We start from the raw sequence: 13138 nt of genomic DNA, 5'->3' as shown, positions 1-13138 counted from the left end.
CGTAAAACTCAGAAACTTTTTATTAACAAACTCTAGAATTTGAAAACGAGCAGTGGCAACAACTTTTAAAAATAAATCAGATTTTCATCTCCAGCTTGCAAGACTGTCGCCAGTCGAAAAAATGAGGACCAAAATTATCGTTTTACCGAGCTTTTAACTAATATCTCTGATTTTAGCTACTTCTTTTTGGAAAAAAATGAACGTTGAACTTTTCCAGGACCTAGAAAAGAATCGTAGGAAGTTTGGTGACGATAGCTACAGTAGTGACTGAATTATTAGCGAACAAACAAACACACAGGCTTTCTTCTTTATATATAGATAGATAGATAATGTTACCCGTTAATACACTGAACAGCATTTGATTGTTTCCTTACAATGCAGTAATAATATGAACTTGTAAAAACTTTTCTTGAATGAATTGGTCCCCTTTAAACGAAAATGTTATATAATGTCCTGAGAAAGCACATCTATGCAGCCAACCCGATATAATAACTCAGAAAAATAACTATTATTTACAGGGTCCAAAAAAAATTATCAGAGGCTTCTGAGTTCTGAAAATAATGTCAAAAGCATTTTAAATACACTAAACTGAGATTATAAAAGGTGTTTCTTAAAACGCATACATTCACTTAGTCATTTTTTTCATATTAATTACGTTTTTTAAAAATAAAATATAAAGCTCGAAAATTAATAACTTATATTTAAATTTCTGGGCCCTGCTAGTTAGACTAGTTTATTTTAATATGGCAAAGTACACGAAGATTATTTCCTAGGGAAGGGATGTCTTTTTTGGAGGACTTTATAACAGAAACTGTCTGTTATTCGCTTTACATCTGGGAAAAATCGCAAAAACTAAATATGCAGCCTTGTATGCAACGGTCTTAACCACTCGGGAACACGTGGGCCTGAACCCTAAGAAACTGTAAAGTAAAATTACCTGCAGTAAATATTTCGTGAAACTTTATACCGTTATTTTATGCCAAAGTAATACGAAATGTCTAAATATCATTTGATTGAATTCTTCAACTAAGAATTTTGTTACATCAATATTTTCTTTTCATGGCTTATTCGATGAACTGTATGATTTTAAAAATTTGCTCATTGACTCCTTACAATTCGAAAAGCGAAATATATTAGAAAAGTTTTTGAAATAGTTAATTTAAAAACATTTAGACACAGTAATATATTATTCAAAGTATAACAACAAAAGAAGACATAAGATCAAGTGAAAAATAACCTCTGAAGCGTGACAAAATCAATCGTCTGTTTGAAAACAAAATCTACAGATTTTAAATACTAATAATCCGCTACTGGCCGAGCAGTGAGTGAAAGATTCTACGTCAAAATATCAAATTTATAGGAAATACGAATTCTAAATATTAGAATATAATATTTCATGAGAGAAGCTAATTCACTATCTCTGATTCGCATGATCAGTTTTAAGCCGTACAAAGAACTAAAACGAACTTCAGAAATTGAATCTTTCCATCAGTAAAAATGGCGGAAAACAAGTTACGATGTAGTTCTTTAAAACAGTAATCTTAAGTTTGATTTCATACTGTTGTTGGTGCTCTTAGTTATCTCACAGCAGCATCAAAGCAAGCCCACAAAATTCATCGGGGCAAGGAGTGCAAAACTGCCCCAGACGCTGTACATGTACAAACATTCATGCCTTCTTTGGGATTGAAACCCGCGCCCTTACGGCAGTTAGCGTCACTAACCACTATCCTGAATGGGCGGCATAGTTTCATACTTGATGTAGTAATGTCATTTTAATCCTATAACCCTAACAGACATAAAGCGAGTTATCTGTATATCTGAGATAAACATCAGTCTTAATGACGTAACGATAGGTCATAATAAGGTTATAAACAGCCTATTCATTCAAACCGAATTTGGAATATAAGGACACTATCTTGTGATACAATAACCTCGGGGTGATAGAAAGCAAGAAAATACTCAATTTAAACTTCACAGTGAACAGTTGCCAAAGACTGCACAATTAAATATTAAACTAGAAGCTGACTCAACAAATTTACCGGCGTGTCAGAGTTGCAGTATTGGTGGACAGAGTACGCGTCGGTCAAGTATCGATGAAGACGAATCATTACAACTACTAGAACTACTAATAATGAGCAAATGCCAGTAACACTATCTGTCTCCAGTACGTATGTGGATTTTGAAACTGCTTATGTGGGACCATATGAGGCGCTTAATAAGGTAGATAACAAAATTAAACCTCTGAGGCCACATGACTTTGAAAGGAACCATTTTAAGTTAGAATAGTTCGAGGAAATAAATTAAAATGAAGTTATAGAGACATTAGGTATTTTTGAAAGCAGGCAAAATGAAAAATGAGCAATGCCTTTGCCGGGAATCGAACCACAGACTTCTGGAACACGCGCGCAGCATGCAGACCACTACACCACTAAGGCATGCTAAGACCGCGGGAGAAATACCTTATAACGTGCAGGAAAAATTGTGTATAGTTTAATACCTCATACGAGAGAGTCATGTGGTGGCCACATCAGATTTTTTAGTTGGTGAAGGACACCAAAAACTATATAATTAATTTAAATGTTTTTAAATCATATACTAAAAAGATTAGATAGAAAAATAAACAATGTGGCGAAGATATTAATAGGTACTTTAAGTGTCAGATGAAATGGTTTTCCCACAGAAAGCAGAATATAACCCATTTTAAGCCCAATATATTACAGTAAAATATCTCATAGCCGATACTAATTAATCGACGGTAACAAACGACAGCTTTTCTGAACGTCTAAGTTTAAATCCTAAATTTAGGCTTTTAGATTAAAAACATATAATTGGCTAACAATCTGAAGAATTAAATATGGAAAGCGTTTACGTTACCACGAGTGATGTGATTAAATGTGGAAAGCGTTTACGTCTGCCACGAGTGTAGCAAGCCAACAATACAATAGACAATAGACAGAGTAATTTTCTCGTAAACAGAGATGAACTACCGATCCGTTTTATGCGTCTAATGTTTTTATACGAAATTGGAATCTAGTGTGTATCATTTTTAGAAACAATTCTCTTTGAAGAACGCCGAATTTAGTTTGTCTTTTACTTGGAAAGATGTAAAAAAATTCACCTAATATCACTGTTGGCGTAAGTTGTGGCCTATCATCCTGTTCTCAGATGACGAGTCGAGTGACGAAGACTCTTTTGGTTTTAAAACATGTCCGCCATCTTGAATTTACTTGCATGTCCGGAGAATGTTGGTGAAGAGGAGATTCAGGTTTGGGGAGATGTACATAATTATGTTTCCAACGCACACGCTTAAGATGACGACTAAATAATCGGGCATGAACTGAGAAAGGAGAAAGATGAGGAGGAGGAGGGAAAGGGTGAATATATGCAAAGCCAGAAAGTTCCATGAAAGGAAGCTGGCGAAAAATTGCAGGCTTTCTTAAGATTTGCCTAAAAAGGTTCACCTATGCGAGTGCAAGATGTCATGAAAATTCATTGTACACAAAGCGAATTTCTAAAATTTAGGCTATAATCTTGTAAAGCAAAAGTTCGTATCAATATGCCATCACACTAAGAAATTGCAAACTTGCAAATGGTAATAATGTAATAATTTTAAAACATTCAATTTCGCTTTTCTGAGATATAAAATCATGTGTATTTGTTTTACTTTTAAATAATTTGTATGATTTTTAATATTCTTTAGTAAATTGTGAGGCATTTGAGAGGGGGCTTCTGCACTTGCAAGGGAATACTTATTTTACAATAAATACTTCAAAGAAAACTGCCTGTTATTTCTTTTTTCAGCTTAAAGCATTTAAAAGTTTGACATTATTTTCGGAAATTAAAAGTGGCCAATCGCTCTTGAGAGACACAGTATCTTTGATAGGCACACTGATTTTAATTTTATATATGAATAAATTTACAATTCTTCAATGAAGAAACTGTTTTCAAGTAAATTCTGATCTGTTTTGCTCTTTTAAAGCCAAAAACACACTTCAAAGCAGTTTAAAAAACTTTTATTTAAGTATTTAATAGGATTTTGGAAATGAACTCTCAAAACTTTAGTAGGTTTATACACTCGAAAAGTAATATAACTAATTACGGAAATTTTTTTATACAGCGTTTTTATTTCCGGACTTGTATTTCAAACCAACGTACGCAATTGGTTATCCATAAATTTAATTTCTCCAATTTTCAGTGTCTGCAATGCTACGTTTTGAATCTAGAGTCTGAATAAATTAAGATCCTTACGTGTTCTAAAGATTGACAACGCCCTCGCGGGCATTAAGATTCTTCCGCAGAAATTTTAAACTGCCCGTCGTTCAAGTATCTAAATTCTAATTTTTAGATATTCGGAGGATAAGTACTGGTAATTATAATGAATAAATTTTAGCAAAAATTGCTATTTTATCTTAGGCATTTTAATAATTATACGAATGGTACAACTTTTCAGAAAAACGGAATTTTTGGCGACATCTATAGAGAGTGTTTACACATTTTTAGAATAGTTTCGATAAAAGAATTTTTAAAGAAAGCAAATGTTTTAGAATAAAATTTTTGACAAGAGGTTATTATTTGAAATGACAGATATCGTCTGCTACTTTCAAAGTTATTTTCGTTTCAGAATATCGCATGTAAACCAATTGCAGATTGGAGGATGAGTTTTTCCACTTTCCAAAGAAAAATAATTTTATTCCGTACTTCAAAAGGTTGTGAATGCATAGTATTAAAACTTCCAAGTGAAACATAAGCAACATTATTACTGGGAAAGGGGGAACTCGTCAGTCAATACTTCCACATGGAAAACAGACTCCAAAGTAATTCCCCGAATAAGGTACTTATTGTTTCTAATGGTTAAGTCAAATCGTTCATAACGAGAGAAAATACGCTGATGCAGGTATCAGTTGCAAAGTCTTTGAATACATCTGCAGCAACAATAAATGAAATAATAAAGTTGAAATAATTAAGTTTTGCAACCTAAAAATGCTAAAACGTATAATGGTCACCAGCTTTTGCTGAGGCATATGGTTCTTTGCGGAATAATATATAGAACTTGCACGAAAACTTTTCAGTAGAAGATAAATTGAAATACATTGGGAGAAAGCATTTGCTTATCTAAATGACTGTAACAGAAAAAAAGTATTTATTTACAAAAACGAAGGGAGAACTGGTATATGAGGTGCACGGGTGTGGTGTGATTTTCTAAGAAAGGGAGTTTAAAAATAAGAAGAGTAGACAAAAATGCTAAAATCAACTCTAAGAAAGAAAGTTTTACTTCCGATATCTACGGAAGTAAACTCCATTTTTTCAGAGGTTGAAATTTCATTAAAACAAAGTAACAAGTCATACTTTAAAATGTACCACTGCATTCTTTGAAAAAATGAAGACTGGTACAGGTATCGTATACCTTTCCAACGTATTCCGTTTCATTATACCTATCCACTAGTACCTTGAAAATAGCTTTCTTTTTCAAGTGTAAAACTATCATGTTTGATGGAGTCTTAAAAGTAATGGAAGAGAAATGGAAATTCTCAGTGAACCATTTTTCTGTTCCCAATTGTCCTCCTATAATCTGCCTAACCGCAACATGCTATGTCTGTAACGTACGTAAAGCTGCATGTTATAACTTATATTACAACACAAGATGCTATACCTGTATATTAATTGTACCACAACAGGTTATACCTGTAATGTCTCTTCGTACGTAAACCTAAATGCTATACCTTATATTACAACACAACATGCTATACCTGTATATTAATTGTACCACAACATGCTATATCTGTAATGTCTCTTCGTACGTAAACCTACATGCTATACCTATAATGTTTCTTCGTACGTAAACCTACATGCTATACCTGTAATGCCTCTTCGTACGTAAACCTACATGCTATACCTTATATTACAACACAACATGCTATACCTGTATATTAATTGTACCATAACATGCTATATCTGTAATGTCTCTTCGTACGTAAACCTACATGCTATACCTTATATTACAACACAACATGTTATACCTGTATATTAATTGTACCACAACATGCTATACCTGTAATGTCTCTTCGTGCGTAAACCTACATGCTATACCTATAATGTCTCTTCGTACGTAAACCTACATGCTATACTTGTCTCTTCGTACGTAAACCTACATGCTATACCTTATATTACTACACAACATGCTATACCTGTATATTAATTGTACCACAACATGCTATACCTGTAATGTCTCTTCGTACGTAAACATACATGCTATACCTTATATTACAACACAACATGCTATACCTGTATATTAATTGTACCACAACATGCTATAGTTGTAATGTCACTTCGTACGTAAACCTATTACAGGAATTTATATTTCGAGTTTTTAGAAGAGCTTGCATTCTTGTCTTCGAATTGAAATATCAGGAAAATATACAGGTAACGTTACTTTTGCAATGGTTTTTCCTGGGAAAATAATTTTATTTCAGCTAATTATTGTATTCCAGTTAATTTGTTTCAGTTGCCCAACAACAATTTTCAGTTTTCTTCCTTGGATCATTTATGAGCAATGTGCTATAGCAAGGATTCTTAAACTTTTTTCAGTCGCGACCCCTTTTTATCACTGAGACCCCAGGACCCCTAATATTTACGAAAATTTTTTTGGGCCCCATAAGCGTTGAGCAAATCCGAAATTTTTTCACTTGTACTGTAATATACTATTGCAGTTTTAGATCATTAATTGTAATGTCTAATTTTAAGACATAGAACAATGTGAAAATTTTAAATAAGTAACAGACGAAATGAACAGTGTCATGTGCAAAGCAAGTAAAATGAATGCTTATATTATAAAAAGAATGTGTCGAAATGTTTTTGTTTTTTCTTTGTCTGTATTTTCTTATCTTTATCTATTTTGAGATACATTGTGTAAAAATATTGGGTAATTGTAAAATTATTATAATAAGTTAAAGAAATATCAAAACTGTTAAAATTTTTGGCGACCCCCTGGTGCAGGTCCCGCGATCCCCATGGGGGTCGCGACCTACAGTTTAAGAAACTCTGTGCTATAGCAATATTTTTTCGTAAATATTTTCGCAATAACAAAGCAAATTGTTAGAACATATAACAACTTTTACAACCCACATAAATTAATTCTTTTTTTATATAACTATATACTTATTTTCATTTTTTATTATTACATATATAGTTTTATTTAATATTTATTTTTATTACTACTGTATTTGCCTCACTGTACACCCAGAAATCCCGCATTTCTGAAATATGACCTCCTATTAAAAATGTTCTCTTCATTTCAAATTAAATTATTAAAAATTACTACAGTGCGCCCTTCCCTTAATGCTCTCAGACAGTTCTTATGTCAATAACACTAACTTATGTCTCATCTTCGGCTTAGTGAAACCTTATCATCATAACACTACTTATGAATATTTCAAGGGATATTTAAAAAATGCTCTTTAAATGAGTTTTTGCACAGTTACTGCGCAGTTTGTGGAATATAAATTATTTTATGTTCCTTATTTAAGTATTTAATTGCATTTATGTATTATTTAATACTTATAAAATATTAAATTTTATGTAAGACACATACATATTTTTCAAAATTTTCAAAACGGTATCAAAGAGAGAGGAAAAACGTTTTTAACGATTTTAAGATAAATGAATTTGAAATTCTTGAGCCGAAATTTAAAATTTACTTCAAATTCTGAAACTATTTTTGCGTTCTGGAAATGGAATAGCATTGAATGGGAAACGTTTTGTAGATCGAGATTTGAAAGGTATTTTAAATTCCATAAAAATCATCAGATGCTTTAAAGTATAAGACAATAAATAAGCGTTAAGTGCATAAAACTGTAAGTACTAAAAATATTTTTAATACTAAAAATATCTTCTTTCTTTTCCCAATAAAACTTGAGGCTACGCAAAATCACATTAATGCATTATTATAAAATAGTTAATATATTTTCATTCAGAACGAAGTTAGTCCTATTCAAACTTCATTAAGTTACAAATTTAATCTTTTTACTTCCTTGTACGAAGTAAAAAGGAAGTACTGTAATCGCGAAAAGTTTCAGGCAACATATTTCAACGAAAATATCCATTTTGACCTCTATCGAATGCAATTTAACGATGTTTTTGCGTGATATCTGTACGTAAAGACAGAATAAAAGACTCTTTTCCTCAAAAAAAATTATAAAACTGCTTTAAAATTAATTCTGAAGAGAATTTTTCGTGGCGTCTGTACGAACGTATATACGTGCGTGTGTAAGTACGTACTTACGTACGTACGTATCTCGCATAACTCAAAAACGAGTAGCCTCAGAACGTTGAAATTTTGTATATAGGACTGCTGTAACATGTAGATGTGCACCTCGTATTTCGGTTGCAATCGGCAGCACCAAACGTATATAAATATATTTATATATATATACACTCTGTTACCCGGCTCAGTGATCTCAGTTTCTTTGCTCTTATATGTTTGAAAATTGTACATTTTTTGCTTTAAAAATGATTGAATTATGCTGTTTTTATCTTCCGGTTAAGGTTTTATATCCTTTCGTAATTCTGGAAGCAATATTTGTACAATTATCAACAATTTAAAAGTGCGGTTAAGTTTTAAATAACATGGCGGACATATTCGTTTACATTTGAAACAGCAGAATTGCAGATTTGTTGCCAATCTAGAGAGACTAAGCTTCGCAACACATAAATAACGCCTTCATTTATTATTGCGAATTAAATCATGCTTAATGCTTTCTGGAATTTTTTCGAGGAAGTAAGTGTTTAAGATTTACTTCGTAATTTTTAATGCAGATATTTTGAGTTTTTATGTATTTTTGCCTTGTCGCGAAGGGAGAACTGAATTAATTGAATGAGAAATACTAAATCGTCTGTGAAAAACTGTTTCTTTTCTGTTTTGTTTGCTTAATTTCTTTCATACATCGTTTTAGCTTTATTATAGTATTTGAATAGAACATGTGGCAACGATAATTCTTCAAATGATATAAATTTTGTGCATTCAGAGTGTCGTTATAGTAAACAAATATAGTGAATTTTAAAGAGTGCATTTATTCTATTGTGGTTTATGCGCTGTCAACGAAGTAGATTTAATTCAATCCAATCAATTTAAATGAAACTCAAGAAAACAATGCGTATAATTTAATATTCCGTACAAGGAAGTCATGTAGTGTACACATCAGATTTTTTTAAAATTATTTTGCTTCAGATTATACTGACTATTTATGTCGTTTCTGTAGGAGCCTTTAAATTATTACCAAAAAGTGTTTCCAAATAAATACCATAGTTCATAATTAGGAAAATACTGAAATAGCGTGAGTGAACTGGAGAAAATATATTCTCATTTATTAGCTTAAACGGGACATTAGTTCTGATTGGGATATTAATCTCGAAACGGCATTTTCCGTTGAATCACTATAAACAGCTTATCGCTTTTCAGCTTGTTGCCACCACAATTATCGCTCTGTATTATATTTAAAGAAATTAAATAATTAAGAATGTGTATGAATGGATGCAGGCTTCTAGCATTGTAAAAACGCCCGTGCGTAGAGCCATCCAATTTTGAATAACGTAGTCATACATCCGAACATAGGGACATGCAAGCACGATTTGATAACCGCCTTGAACGTGATATTTAATAAATAAAGTAAACATTTAAAACATTAATAATAAAAAAGACAAAAAAATTTTGTAAAACCATCTTAGTAAGAAAACTGAATATTGATACGATGAACTGAGAAAAGATTTTTAAAAAAAAAAAGAAAAAAAAAGGAACATGTATGCCAATGGCTTAACGCTGCATCGGGAATTCTAAGCGTATACTGCTAGACTGCTTTTAAAATTTTTGTAACCTTGCTGTTGAATTGTATACGGCGTAACTGCGAAGAAAATTACGCTTAGTTAATAAGAGCAGAGTGGTAAGCTACGAGTTCAGAGAGAGCGTGAAAAACATTAACAAGCCCTTTTGGGTGACCGTTAAAATCTGAAACCTGTCAGATTTTACTTTTTTTTTTTTTTTTTTTTTTTTATATATAAATTTTAGTTTCTGTCTGAATATTTAACGTTAATGAATAATTTAACTAAGATCTAAATAATTAAAAAAAAACTTAATATGCTCAAAAACTTATAAAAGTCAATTTTGAAAGAAAAAGGAGTATAAGAGTTATCGTCCGCTTGCTAAGTGTTTATTTAAATAGAAGCACGTTAGCTTTACATAAGTTCAAACGAGGTGTGGGTAATACAATTTGTAAATGTCATTAATACTTAATTTCAATTTATTGTTTTATAAAAAGACCATTCTTTAAATTTAAATACTAAAATGAAGGATTCTCTCAACTTCTCTAGTAGAATTATATGCTGTAAACAAAAACGTCTTTATTTAAAATCTTTGATGAGTATTGTTTCTTTATTAAAGCTTTTGTGGAGTCTGGGGTCAAACGGATGACAGTTTAAGTAGCAGAAAATTCGGTTAATTTTCGCATTGCATCGTATAATAAGTTAATGAAATGAAATGGAAATTTTATTGCGTTACATACATGAAATCAGGGAAAGAAGCTTATTAAATATGAGTTAGTCTAACGTTGAAAATTTTATGTGTGCATCTTACATGCGAAGATGAACTTATTCGTCCCTTTGGAAAATATTCCCAACTGTATATTCATGAAAGCTTCTGCATCAGTCAAAACCATAAATAATTAATTAACTAAAAATTAATTTCTTTAAAGACTCGCAAGGAAATAAAAATTTTAATATGAAAATGGGAGACTGCAATGAGAATATTATTACATTTTTTGGTGATTGCTTGACGACATTATTACATTTTTTGAGATTTTAAATTAAGAAGTTCTCAATCCGGATCGAAATCATAAAAAAACATATACATTTAAAGTAAGTTTTCTTTAATAAAAGTAACAGATTCAAGAAACCTAAACTTGAAAATCGATATAAGACAGAATTTTTTTTAAATGAATGAGATAATAAATGAGAAACGTAGTTCAAACTTTTAAATACAAAATCAGTTAGTATAACATAATAATGCAAACTGCCTTGCAATACAAGAAAAAGAAAGGTAATAACTGAAACTCGAAACAAATATGTGCATGCATTTTGTATAGAAGAAAAATATAACAATTTCCTACCAACATTGTTTTCTTTTCCTTTTCCATAATACGCAGTTTATAAATTTTTAAAATTGCAAAAGCACTTAAGCTGTATTTTTTTAACTGCGTTACGTAAATTACATCTAACAAACTATGTATTTATTAGTTAAATTTAGTATAATTGAAAACGAACTGCAGAAGAGAAAGTCTATAAACATAATTTTATTTTTCCTTAGAAAGATTAGAATAAAAAACTAATTGGTAAAATACTTATTTTTCCCTCTAAGTATGTTACAATACAATTTCTTCATAATGCAATTGTACTATTGTTTGTAAAGAGATAATTATTTAAAGTACTTATGTTAATTATGCGCAATACATTAGCCATTGTTTAACATAACCTTTCCTAAATTGAGATTTCAGCTTTTAGTTCCTTCGAAATAGCCAAGTTTTTTAGTAATCCAACGAATGAAATGAATAATTTTCGATTAATTGAATCTCGCCTGTTTCAAATATCCTGATCGCAATGCGCTAAGTAAACCATTTTTCTAATTATTACACAAAACAGTCGATTTAATAAAGATAAATCAATAAAATCCACTTACATGCTATCAAAGCAACCGGTTTCCCTCTCTACTTCAAATTTATAACTCTTTTCCAGCTTTTTATAGTTGTCTCATATCAGAATTTTTTATTGGGCGTGACGTCACTCATCAAAAAACTATGAGAACCAATGACCATCACCTCAGCCGTCACGGTTGCGAGCAAAGTAACGAGTGGGAAAAAGGCACGAGACGAAAAAAGATGAAACTAGGATTCTAGAGAAAATATCGTTCATTTGTTTATTCTTTAGCCTCAGGGAACTTTTAATGGAAATGTTCTCCAGCCGAAAAGAATCGATTAAGAGTGAGTGGTAATTTAAGATATCAGTGACCTATAATTTAGCTATTTTTTAATCGAAATTTATGAAGTGAGGTCGGTGAGAACATGTAATTTGAGTGGTATGTATCTTATTTTATGTTCCGCAGTGACCGTTTTCACACTCCGGAAGCTTCATTTAGATATGTTTATTTAATTCCAAAATGGGGTACACGAAATGTAAAGAAAAATTACTTCAAATACTCCAAGCAATATCGGGGTAGCCTTAGCCATCTGTAATCAATAAGAAATTAAATTCTAATTGTTTATTTCATATAGTTTATATTTATTTCGACACAAAAAAAAATCCTTCTGATAAACGTTTTGCAAATAAAAAGATTTCATAAGCTTCGAAATGAGAACGCTGAAAAATACAAATGTTTACAAAAGGGTTAATGCCGAATTCTTTCCTGTAAAACAGAAAAATCAGAGAGCTATGCCAAATCTGTATGTAAAAACTTCAATAACGCATACGTGTTTATCTTTGTTATTTAATTAATAGTAATTAAAAGCAATAATTTTTTGGTTTTAATACGCAGCATCGAATAAATGGTTAAATATTTTATCTAAACGGAATTTTGCGTCGTCCACTACAAACGGCAAATCACTTTTTAATTTGTTGCCACCAAATACTTTTGCTCTGCATTATCTTTAAAGAAATTAAACAGCAAAGAATCTGCATGTATGTAATTCCTTTGCGTTATAAAAAATATACAAAAAAGCTTATTATTAACCTAAAGCCATTAAATTTTGAATCACATTGTTGTCCACCACCCGAAGATGTGCACCTCGAAACCTGGATTTTGAATTTCGAATTTTATATTACATGTTTTCTAAAACTTTAAGGAACTTTTGATTCACAGACTCAACGATTTCGAAGTGAGCAGGTGCATCGCAGTACGGAATAAAACGTTTTTACCTCCAGCCCGCGAGACTGTCTATCGAAAATTCTAAATATGTGCTGTTTTTAAATATTTTGTGATTTTGCTGTTGAATTGAAGTTTATGTCAAGTAAGTGCGAAGAACTTAATGTCTAATAAATCTGATGTGTACACGACAGGACTTCCTTGTACGGAATATTAAATTATATGCACCTTTTGCTGCAT

At 31.3% G+C, this 13138-nt stretch overlaps 1 protein-coding gene across 1 annotated transcript in view; it reads right to left on the bottom strand.

Moving 5' to 3' along the window:
• Positions 1–11817, bottom strand: part of LOC118197013 (protein obstructor-E-like) — an 85433-nt gene extending 73616 nt beyond the window's left edge. The window contains exon 1 of the mRNA XM_035368480.2: positions 11720–11817. The gene's annotated coding sequence lies outside the window, so the exon portion shown is untranslated. The remainder of the gene's footprint in view (positions 1–11719) is intronic.
• Positions 11818–13138: the final 1321 nt, after the last annotated feature.

This window comes from Stegodyphus dumicola, chromosome 2 (genome assembly GCF_044657685.1).
Source record: "Stegodyphus dumicola isolate Sdum_Otavi_A_Nest chromosome 2, ASM4465768v1".
In the NCBI taxonomy this organism is placed as follows: domain Eukaryota; kingdom Metazoa; phylum Arthropoda; class Arachnida; order Araneae; family Eresidae; genus Stegodyphus; species Stegodyphus dumicola.
The sequence above is the reverse complement of the archived record's forward strand: the minus strand, read 5'-3'. Positions and strand labels throughout refer to the sequence as shown.